The sequence below is a fragment of the Equus przewalskii genome, unplaced genomic scaffold (genome assembly GCF_037783145.1).
Source record: "Equus przewalskii isolate Varuska unplaced genomic scaffold, EquPr2 ChrUn-7, whole genome shotgun sequence".
NCBI classification, from domain to species: Eukaryota; Metazoa; Chordata; class Mammalia; order Perissodactyla; family Equidae; genus Equus; species Equus przewalskii.
The window spans coordinates 730,764-743,514 of record NW_027228755.1 but is presented as its reverse complement, the minus strand read 5'-3'; the positions used below and the strand labels follow the sequence as shown (position 1 = coordinate 743,514).

At 38.5% G+C, this 12,751-nt stretch overlaps 1 protein-coding gene across 1 annotated transcript in view; it reads left to right on the top strand.

Annotated features, from left to right (window-relative positions):
• The window catches only part of LOC103541334 (T-cell surface glycoprotein CD1a-like), a 546,159-nt gene that overhangs the window by 180,019 nt on the left and 353,389 nt on the right, over positions 1–12,751 (top strand). The window lies entirely within an intron of this gene.

Here is a 12,751-nt window from a genome sequence, read left to right as displayed (position 1 = left end):
AGAATATAGAAACCAGACACCATAGACTAGATCCAGAGTTGCCCTTAGAGGTGCCATAATCCGGAGTCAAGACCATAATCCAGAGCCAAGGTGTCTATCTCTGCAGGTTGGCTTTATTTACTTCAAACCAGCTTTTCAAGTGCTAAGCAGAGGGCCTAGTACATGGATCTACTCTTTTTCATTTCTTGTCCTGGTTAATGCTCACCTTTGGAGGCTGAGTAGAAACAAGTCCCTGTGGTAATGAAATCAAGTCATTCTTAGTTCTAAGATATGGTGGGATAGGAATTGAGCAGGAAGACCATCAGTATTTCCAGGTCCCCCCACCTTGCTATTGAGTATAGCTGTGCCTCAGAGCTATTCAATTGCAGACCACTCAAGTACTCAACTACATACGCTAAAATCACTCCCTACTGTTTCAAGCAGAATAATATTTCCTCTATGATGAAACATCTTAGCTTCTCTGTTATATTCAGGTCACACCTCACAAAGCTTATTTCCTTATGGGCATTCATTTATAATCCGGTATTTCTTCATTTGCACATTATTGTATTCAGTAAAAAATTTTTAACAGCCATGAGTGCCAGGTGAATGTGATAGGTGGAGGAAGTACACTGATAAATACGGGATAGTTTGGCACTCTAAAAGGTTATGGTCTAATAATTTTAAAGCTTGTGAAAACAACTGCCGGGGAAGAAAGTATAAGAAACTTTGGGAACCCAATGGAGGAAATGGTCACCTCTACTTGGGGCTAATCAGAGACTTCACAGAGATGATGACATCTAAGCAGGACTTAAAGGATGAGTAGAATGAAGAATTAGAATGGGAAAAGGGTTTCCTATGCACATGCAGACAAATGAAACAGCATTCTCCATTTAAGAAGCAACAGGTAGTTTGGAATGGCTGGATCACAGCCTGCTTGTTGGTGAGGTGTCAGGAGGCATTCTTGTTGAAGGGTCCAGATGCTGGATGATATGAAGGCATCAACACAATCCAGATCATTGAGGGTCTATATAAATGGGTTGGTAAATGTGAATTACTCACATCCTTCCCTCTCCAGCTTCTGAAATGATGCACTAACAGACACCACAAGCAGAAAAGGCCCAAAACATCAGCTTTACTGTTAATGAGGCTACGTTAGATTGCAACTGGAATCCAAAAACCTATGCATTTACCTTCAGCCTTCAGGAGCCAGACCTGCCCTGCTGAGTTTACTTGGAGGAGAAAAGACTTCATGTGGTCTGTGGGCAGATAAATTGACCCAGATTCAAGATTCAGATGTATTTCTCCTCCTCTCATGTGGAAAATCAACTGAAAGAAAAGGAGAGAAAAAATAAAGATGAAAGGTTTGTCCTCAATATAGTATTTTATTAACAGAGTCAAGAACATGAAGAAAGGAAATGGAGGGTTTTTCAGTCAGAAGGGCATTATCCCAAGCGCAAAAGAAGCCACTGTAAGATGTTATGAATTTTAGAGTATGTGTTCTGACTGCAGCATGCAGAAGGAATAGGAATGGGGGAAGTCTGAAACCAGGGGGACTCATGAGAGACCACTGCACCGGTCCAGAGAGAGCAAAGAGGGTCTGAACCGACAAGGTGGTGAGGGGTTTTGAGGGGAGGAAATGAGTATGAGAGAGAATTAGCTGTAGAATCTATAAAAAGACTTTGCTATTTGGATGTGAACATAAGGGATAATTAGGGGTTTAAGATGATCCCCAGATTTCTGGAAGGGAAAAATTTCATAGAAGGTAAATAAAGATAAATGTCAGCAATGATAAGTGGAAAGTAGAACACTATACCTCATAGTCTCAGTGTTTGGGGGTGAAGTGGCAGATAAGTGAGTTAACAGGAGTCAGGAAGACTGTATTGGATGGGAAGCTTCTGAAAAGTGGTAAAGGTCTGAAATAATTACTAAGAGGAAAAGGGACCTGGATAAAGACAAGTGATATGACTATTTTTCGGCATTGAGTTAAAAACCTGCATTTGTAAGTGACATTAGTGTGCCCAGTTGTGAAGTCCCCTCAAGCTACAGTCCAAGGGTTGTGTGTGAGATTATCAGCCTGATTGATTCAGAGTTGGACACTTGTAGGGAAAGTATGTTGGAAGGTTGATAAAGCTGGGAGTTCAAGCTGAGAGAGCAACTCAAGTGACCTACAAGACAGAGAAGATCAGGAAATGGGCTGATAAAAAATGAGAACAGAAATACATTGCAAGAAAGGGGATTTCACTGAGGAAGGACTGGGGAAAGAAAAGTGTTAGACAGTTCAAGGGGTGGTAAGTTGTTCAGAGATTTGGAGAGGAGTGTTTACAGGTTTAGAGGAAAAGCAGGTCTGAGCAATGATAAGTCCCAAGTCAGGGGACTGAAAGAAAGTGAAGGTGCAAGTTTCAGAATCTAAGGGTTTAGGGACTTGAGAAGAGGTTATCAGTAAGAGGCTTATCCAGATAAGGGAGATGGATGCAGGGGATGGGGAAGTCCAAAGCTGTGTGGAAATAGATAATTGTCTGGAGGACATCAATATTTAACACATATAAGAGCACAGAAGTGGGGTGCTCTAATGAAGGATGAGCAACATGTTCTGCTGGTTTTGCATCAAGGTGAAACCCAACTGACAAATAACTGAGTATGTCAATTATTGGTGGTCTCTGTGAGAGTAGGAAAACATCTGAGTTGTTCCCTCTGAGTTATACCCAGTACTCAGCATACAATAAATGATTGCTAACCCTGTGAGTGAATGAATGATTATATTGGCAGCCAAAGAGCGTCACCAAGACTTTCAACCATCAGAACACCATCTCTTGTCCATTATGTCCAGATTGTCTTGTATGAGCTGGGGGATAGAAGTCATAGGGTCTCCAAGAGGAAAAACTATTAGGAAATATATATTCTGTCTATTTAGGGTTTGCAAAAATCAAAGGAAGATCTGAATAGCTAACAGGATATCAAGTCAATCAGGGGTCCACCATTGTAATAATAAGATAGATTATTTTTTCCAGGAAGACTCATTTCATTCACGCTTAGTGGGACAAGATTTTTGATGTGTACATGTCTTACATAGAATTGGCTTTGAAACTGGGTAGGCTTGAGCCCACAGGTAAGAGTCACTCAAGTGTGCTTCCTGGGTGGGAGAAGGTAAGGACTGACATTCTGAGATGGTTGCCAGAATGACTAGGGCTCTCTTGGGCTGCCTTTCTATAATAATTGGTCTAAAACAAGATTCTGGTGAGTTTGGCTGCTCTTTCCTGTGTACATCTGTAAACACCTGTAAATAACATCATTGATTCCCTTCTGTTGCTCTCATTTGTTTATCTTCCTCTCCACCTCAAGCATCCAGGATTGAGAAGTTGCTCAAAATAAGGAATACATCCAACACTAAAGGTTGAGGGAGCATAAGCACAATCTTTTGGAATTTAGAATAAAACCATTTCATGGAATTCTTGAGGAGAAAACAAGATCTCCATATGGATACTACAGGAAATTATATTTTCGACTCACCATGAGAAAAATCTGAAGACAAAATAGGTTGTCCCAGAGATCATGACCTATAACTATAGGTGTTTAGTCATATGGCCTGTTAATAGATATTCCATTATTTATAGTTGGTTGATTATTATTAATTTTTTTGTTACCAAGTCTCAAAATTGCAAAAACATTCTAAACATGGTCAAGCAAAAGATCCTAAACACTTGTTAAAATACTAGAAGAAGACCTGTCAGTCTGGGGCCCTTGTGGATGCTAAGGGACAGGAAAGATACCTGGACTGTGGCCTCCCTCAGCACATGACAAAGCTGTAATAGCCTCTCATTCTTCAGGCACCATAAATGAGAAATCCAGGAGAAAGGAGGACTGGTGATAGCAGCCAAAAGAGTGGAGTCCACAGGGAGGGAATCCTATAAGCCTGGTTGCCCTATCTGCATCCTGCCTGGCTGTCCATGTCCTGCTGGCAGTAAAACAGGCTCTGGCTGTCCAGTAAAACTCCATCCCTGCTGTGCTTTGCCCTGTAACTTCCACCTGTGTTTTTCTTGACTTCTCTGGAACCATCCTTACAAAGAGGCATTACAGTGCAGAGGCTAAGAACATGTGCTTTGGAGGCAGGCAGACCTGGTTACAGTTCCAACTCAGTCACTTAATAGCCATTTGACCTTGAGTAAGATACTTTGACCCTTTGGCATACTTTTATTGAACAGAATTTATACCTTTTTTGCCAGAATGATCAGTTTTCACTTCTGCCTTTTATTAAATACATGTTTAACTAATTCAGTCTTGCTTAGTCTGCTTTCATGTTCCTCTTTTAAATGGGAAATCAAAAGTGACAGCAAAGCAAGTAGTTTATAGAGTGACTCCTTAGATAAGCACTAAGCAGAGGAAGCCAGCTTACTTCCTAATGCTAATTAGGCTTAATTAGTTCTTCTGTGCCCTAAAGCTAGTTCCCTGGACATCCCTGATCCTAAACTTAGGTCATATGAAAGACATTCCCTGTGGGAAAGCCCTAATTCTGGTAACATAAGAATAAATGGTTCAGTACAGGGTCCAGAGGAAGGGAGCAAGAGGAGCTGTCTGAGGCGTTGGTCCCAGATTGGGAAGCGTCCCAGGGCTTACTGGCCATCACTGCACTATGCCGCCTCATCACAGAATACATTGTCCTAAAGCTGAAATAAAAGTTCTGTAATGAGTCACATGCACAATTTACTCCTGTGTACTTCCTACTTAGCCATGGGGCTATTGTACTGTCAAATTCCAATCCTTCCTCACCAAGGAGATGATGATTTTCCTTAATCTCTGTGACCAAGAGACCAAGACAAAAGTGCCATATTAAAAGACAGTGTATTTTGAACATCACAGTATAAGTGCAACACTTTTAGAATGACATTTTAAATTAATTACTTCTATTTTATTCTTATAGCTATTAGAGTATCCATCCTTTATATTTAGTTAATATTAATATTTTGCCTAATTAATAACTATTTATAATAATATAAATAAATAAGCATTATAAATAATGTCAATTATAATTGCTTTAATTAATATTTTAAATATTTATATTTTAATATTAACTTTTGACAACTTGAAAATATCAATAAGTTGTGAATATTTAAGTTGGGTAAAAGAACTTCTACGAAAACGGAAATATGAGAGAAAATTCTACATAGATGTATAGTAACACAGATATAGATTCAGATATAAACATAGACATAGACACAGATATCTTATATCTTGCAGGGGTAGAATCAAGAGTTAATTTCTATGAGACTAAGAAAAGATACCTTAGGAAGACTCAAAATGTTTAATGAGAATTTATTTGGTTTTACCTTGGTGGTGAGGGAGTAATGTGAGTTTTCTAAATTCTATCAAATCTCCCCTATAAAATCATTAGTAGCATCTCTTTTGCTCATAAATGTGATTTTTCATTTCATTGCAGTTTTGGCAGGGGACCTAATGTGTGGAAAAATGAGTGCTAGATCATGTGTACAGGACATGTTCAAAGATTGTGCAACCAAGGAACTAAAGTTTATAATCAAATCTGATGTGCTGCCAGCCAACTTGAGATAAAATCTTTTTGGACTTCACCAAGATGGCAACATGGGAGGCTCCTGAATTTCCCAACCCGATGGATGCACCAAACTACACAGGTCAATTCCCTCTGAGAAAAATCCAGAAACTACTTGAGTGACTTCTACAAATTGTACAACTAAGAAAATAGCCACATTGAAACAGGTAGGAAAGGCTAAGATACCCTCCTCCCAAAAGTCCCTGACACAGCACCTTATAATCAGGAAGGAACCTCCAACTCCCACCTTCCCCCTGAGGGGTGACAGGTTTAGATCAAACATCTAACACTCCAAATTTTAAGGCTTCCACCCAAATGATGGTCCCCTAATCACCTAACTCTGAGATCCGGTGGGGACTGCATTCATGAGACCCGTAGGATGATAACAAACAAAATACTAGTTGTTAAGTGGGTACGAAAAAACTTTTCACAGCTATCTCCCCCACCCCAGACTCAGGTAAAAAGCAGTTGCAAGAGGGAAGTTTATAGTGATAAATGCCTGAATCAAGAAAAAAGAAAGATCTCAAATAAACAACCTAACTTTTACACCTCAAGGAACTAGAAAAAGGAAAATCTGAGCCCAAAGTCAGTAGAAGGCAAGAAATAACAAAGATCAGCGGAGAAATTAGAACGGTAATAGAAAAGTTCAATGAAACTAAAAGCTAGTTTTGTGAAAAGATAAACAAAATTGACAAAATTTTAGCTGGACTAAGAAGAAAGAGAAGATTCAAATAAAGAAAATCAAAATGAAGGAGGAGATGCTAAAAGTGATAACAGAAATACTAAGGATCATAAGAAACTAGAATGAACAATTATATGCCAACAAATTAGAAAAACTAGAAGAAATGAATAAATTCCTAAAGCATACAACCTACAAGGACTGAATTATGAAGAAACAGAAAACCTGAAGAGACCAGTAACACTGGAAGAGATTGAATCAGTAATCTAAAACCTCCCAACAAAGAAAAGTCCAGGACCAGATAGTTTCATTGGAAAATTCTACCAAATATTTGAAGAAGAATTAATACCAATCCTCTTCAAACTCTTCCAAAAAATTGAAGAGGAGGAAATACTTCCAAATTCATTTTATAAGACCAGCATTACCCTGAAACTAAACACTGACAAGAACACTAAAAGTAAAGAAATTACAGTTCCTAATGAACATAAATGGAAAAATTCTCAAAAAGATATTAGCAAACTGAATTCAACAGCACATTAAGGATCATACACTGTAATCAAGTGAGATTTATCCATGGGATGCAAGGATAGCACAACATACACAAATCAATAAATGTGATACCCTTCTTAACAAAATGAAGATTAAAATTCATATGATCATTTCAATAGATGCAGAAAAATTATTTGATAAAATTGGACATCCTTTCATGTTAAAAACTGACAACAAACTAGATGTAGATGGAAGTACATCAACATAATAAAGGCCACATATATATGACAAGCTCATAGCTAACAGCATACTCAATGGTGAAAAACTGAAAACTTTTCCTCTAAGATTAGGAACAAGACAAGGATGCCCAGTCTTACTACTCTTGTTGAACATAGTACTGGATGTCTGGCCAGAGCAATTAGGCAAGAAAAAGAAATAAAATGCATCTAACTTGGAAAGGAAAAATGAAATTGCCTCTATTTGCAGAGGACGTAATCTTACGTATAGAAAATTTTAGACTCCACCAAAAAAAACTGTTAGAACTAATAAACAATTCAGCAAGTTTGAAGGGTACAAAATCAACATACAAAAATTAGTTGTGTTTCTATACACACACAAAAAATGAACTATTGGAAAGAGAAATTAATAAGACAATCCCATTTACAATAGCATCAAAAATAATAAAATACTTAGAAATAAATTTGACTAAGTTGATGAAAGATCTGTGCACTAAAAACTATAAAATATTGATGAAAGAAGTTGAAGAAGACAAGTAAATGGAAGGATATTCCATGTCCACTGATTGAAAGAATTAATATTGTTAAAATGTCCATACTACCCAAAGCAATCTACAGATTTAATGCAATCACTATCAAAATTCCCCAGCATTTTTCACAGAAATAGAAAAAAAATCCTAAAATTTGTATGGAACCATAAAAGACCCAAAATATCAAAAGAAATCTTGAGAAAGAATAATAAAGCTGGAGGCATCACACTTCCTGATTTCAAACTATACTATAAAGCTATAGTAATCAAAATAGTATGGTACTGGCATAAAACAGACACAAAGATCAATGGAACAGAATAGAGAGCCAAGAAGTAAACCAATCCATATATTGTCAATTAATTTTCATCAAAGTCACCAAGAATACACAACAGGAAAAGGATAGTGTATTCAACAAATGGTGTTGGGAAAACTGAACAGCAACATGCAAAAGAATGAAACACGACTCCTATCTTACACCATACACAAAAATAAACTCAACATGATGAGAGACTTAAACACAAGACCTGGAAACATGAAACTAGAAGAAAACATAAGGGAAACCTTCTTGATATTGGTCTTGGCAGTGACTTCTTGGATTTGACACCAGAAGCAAAGGCAACAAAAGCAAAAATAAAGAAGTGGGACACATCAAACTAAAAACTTCTGCAAAGCAAATGAAGCCATCAACAAAATGAAAAGCCAACCTGTGGAAAGGAAGAAAATATTTGCAAAATACATATCTAGTAAGAAGTTAATATCGAAAATATGTGAGGAACACACACAACTCAATAGCAAAAAAACAACCCAATTAAAAATGGGCAAATGATCTGAAAAGACGTTTTTCCAAAGAGGACATACAAATGGCAAACAGGTACATGAAAAGATACTCAACATCGCTAATCATCAGGGAAATGCAAATCAAAACCACAATGAGAGAGCACCTCACAACTGTTAGAATGTCTGTTATCAAAAAGACAAGAGATTTTTTGGTGAGATTACTGGTGAAGATGTGGAGAAAAGAGAACACTTGTGCACTGTTGGTGGGAATCTAAATTGATATAGCCACTATGATGAACAGTATGGAGGTTCCTCAAGACATTAAAAATAGAATTACCATGTGATCCAGAAATCCTACTTCTAGGTATATAGCAAGAGAAATGAAATCAGTATCTCAAAGAGATTTCTGTCCTCTCATTTTCATTACAGTATTATTCACAATAACCAAGGTATGGAAACAAACTAAGTGTCCATTGATGGATGAATGGATAAAGAAAATATGATATATATACACATATACACAATAGAATGTTATTCAGCCTTTAAAAAAGAAGCAAATCCTGCCATCTGTGACAGCACAGATAAACCTGGAGGGCATTATGCTAAGTGAAATAAGCCAGACATGGTGATGGATTGTAATTAGTCTTTGGGTGGTGAGCATGATGTAATCTACACAGAAATCAAAATATGATGTACACCTGAAATTTATACAATGTTATAAACCAATGTTACCACAACAAAATAAAATAAAATATGCCTTGGAAAAAAACAAATAAATAAGCCAGACAGAGAAAGACAAATATTTCATGGTATCACTTATATATGGAACCTAAAAAATAAAAAAAATTGAACTCATAGAAACAGAGAATAGAATGGCAGTTGCTAGAGGCTGAAGAGTGGTGGAAATGGGAAGAAGTTGGTACATGGTTCATGGGTTCATATCCCGGGCATGGACCTTCTGGAGAGAGGACTACTTATTGATACTTGCAAGTGATTGAGATTTCAAGGGTACAAATTTTCAGTTATAAGATGAATAAGGTACAAGGATCTAATGTATAACACTATGACTATAGTTGGTAGTACTCTATTGTATAATTGAAATTTGCTAAGGCAATAATGATACAGCTGTGATATAAGTTCCCCTACATCAAAACCAGCATATATGGGGTTAAAACTAAAAGCACTCACCCCCTTTCTCTGCTTCTTTACTTACATTCATATGTAAATATCTGTTTCTTCAACCTTTGACACCCTGAGCTTTACAACCAAATAGAAGTTACAAATTGTTAAAGCCCAGGTGGCCTCACACTGGGCTCACTGGTGTTTGGCTAATCACAGGTCCTTGAAGCTTATTGCAGGGACGCTGACGTCCAGAGAATATAAAAAAACTAAAACATCCCAGGCCCCAACTCCTCGGCTTCCTGGTGCCAGATCCATGATCCACCATGGAAAGAGACAACCAAGAAGACCCACCTGTGGCATCCCTCATCTCTTCATTCCTACAAACAGCCTCACAAGGCCAAACACAAGCTGATGGGAAAACACCAGCCAAAAAGGCTACACATCCCCTCCTCTGCCTAAAACCCCAAATAAGAACCCCTACTTGTAGCTTTTTGGGGAGTGTGGGATTACAGCATTACCTACCCATTCTCCTTGCTCAGCTCTTTGCAATAAAAAAATCCTATTTTCTTCCTCCACACCCGGTGTCAGAGATTGGCTTGCTGTGCAACGGGTGAGCTCGCTCACTTCAGGTTCAATATCAGTAAACCTTAAGCATTCTCACCAAAAAAAGAAAGGTAAATATGTGAAGTGATGGATATGTTAATTAACTCAATTGTGGGAGTCCTTTCACAATTTATACATATTTCAAATCATCATATTGTAACTTTAAATGTATTACAATTTTATTTACCAATTTTACCTCAATAAAGTTGAAAAAAAGAAGATTGTGAAATTGGTTACTGATATCTTTAGTCCACCTTGCATATCTGGGCTTTACAAGACAATGCTAAGAATTCACTAAGTAACAAGGAATTTATTTAAAAATGTTTTTCAAGGGCCAGCCTAGTAACATAGTGGTTAAGTTCATGCCCTCTGTTTCAGCAGCCCGGGGTTCATGGGTTCATATCCTGGGCATGGACCTACACATTACTCATCAAGCCATGCTGTGGCAGCATCTCACGTACAAAATAGAGTAGGATTGGCACAGATGTTAGCTCAGAAACAATCTTCCTCAAACAAAAAGATGAAGATTGGCAACAGATGTTAGCTCAGTGTCAATCTTATTCACCAAAAGAAAAAGAAATTCAGCATACTGTGTACTTTTTTCCACTCGCTCCAAAACAAAGCAAAAGAAAAGTTCAGCAAATCCATCAGAAAATTTTACACATATCCACTGCAGTTTGGAGGGCAGTGGACCAGCACCTGGCTCACTTATGTAAATATCTAAAGGTGAGCAGCTGTCTGGAGTTTTGTCGGGAATAACTGGTGCATTCAAATTTCAGCTGGGAAAGGTGTGCTTTCCAGGGTTTAATGTAGACCAGAATGGATCATCTTGAAGCAGACCCCACCATAAGATGCATGGGAGAGTAAGGAGACTACAGAGGAAATATGTGAGAAAGGCCCAGGAGCTGTGGGGGAATTATAAGTAGTCCGTGGAGGAAGCATCATCACATCAGGAAACTGCAGGTGGATGCTCATGTGGAGGAAGATCTGAAGAAGCCACAAAAATCCTACTAAAGAGAAAGAGGCAGCTGGTGGACACGGGCCTCATCCAAGGGGCACCAGCCCCATTATTATCGACCCCTCCTCACAGGAGACTTTGCCCTATTTTATTAACACTCCCATCCTGCTCCTCCCCTCTTCTTGAGGAAATGATCCAAAATAGCAGCTAATGAGTCGAGAAGGAAGTAACGCAAAAAAAGAGTAAAGAAATGGGCCACAATCCTATTTCCTCCATGCAGACTTCCAAGTAGGAGGCAGCCCTGAGCTGAGAGAAGGATGAGGAAGAAGCTGTCAGATGAGAAGGGCAAGTTTTAAAATGGACGAGATTTATTCTTTCGTTCTCTTTTCTTTCTTTTTTTTACTATCTGGAGAGAGGACTACTTATTGATACTTGCAAGTGATTGAGATTTCATTTAGTGGTGAAAAATAAAAAGACTCAACAAAGTAAAGGAAAACAAATAGACTCAACAAAGGGGGAAATAATAAAATTACTTTCCATTTGCACCATGCCAAGTAATTTAACAAACTGAACTTGAATAAATTCAATAACATTATATTCAATAATGCTTTGTGTAGAGGAGGTTTACTTTGGAAATGAGAAGAAGAGATGAGTATTGTAAAATCGGGCTTTGGGAGAATGAAGGATGCTGCAGACATGGCCACCATCCAGGTCACAGGAGGAAAGGACAGGACACAAAGTGCAGGAAAGTCATACTGTGACCCCTATTCAAAATAAAAACACTGATTTAGGCTAATAAACGTTTGTTCTGCAAACACATATGGTCTGATATTTGGCACAATACATTGAGTCTTAATATGAGACACATGTGAAAGATCGAATAAAACTTTCATACCACGACTCAGGTGTGCAAAGAATTTAAACTTTGCTTTTTATCTATTACCAATCACATCTTGATTTTGAGTTCTCACCCTGGCTGATGTTATAAGAAAATTTAAAACTGCTAACTAAATATACCTCAGACTTGTCTGATTTTAAACAGTCCCTTTTCTCCTAATTCAACCTCTTTTGCATACATATTCAGTGAATTAAAAATTTAAACTCCCTAAAGGGCTGTTTTATCCCCTTTCACAAAGGAATGCTCTTTGTTTTCCTTTCAAAGACGGTAGGTGGGAGTAGATGAGGCAGGCATGGGAAAGCAGAGGAGGGAGATGCGGGTGGTAGGAGACGTTGGGGGAGCTCATTCTCCTGGAGGTGACAAAGGGAGGGGCCTATGGGCAGTGAGTTTCCTCTCCGGTCCCCTCTTTGAGTGGCCTGGTCTTATCCCTGTCGCCAATTCTGTATAGTCCTTCTGGGGTATTTTGCTGGTACCTACTGCTCGTCTCTATGATATGTACAATTTGCTTTAAATCATCGGCAGGAAGGAAGTGAAGTATGATTTTTTTTCATACTTCGCAACCTTTTCATCCAAATTCCAGACACTGCCAGGGCACAGGTCTTTTCATCACTCTGTGCACCTGCTGGAGCCCTGGAACTCCTGGGTCTCTGGCATGCACTGCTTAGACCCATTTATCTAGAAGCCTCCTCTGTACCTGCTGCCTTAAGGTTGCTGTGAGGGATATGGCAAGGACATGGAGAATCTGGCCAGACAGTTATCCCCCTGAATGTGACTATGAGAGTCAGGAATCTGTCCTGGATCAGGACCCAGTTGGGAGTCTACTAAGAAAGATATACAGTCCGCAGACTTGGAGCCTGACCCAGGCCTGAGGTTGGGTGGAAGTAAGGGGGATCTGAGGGGTGGAAAGGCGAACATCT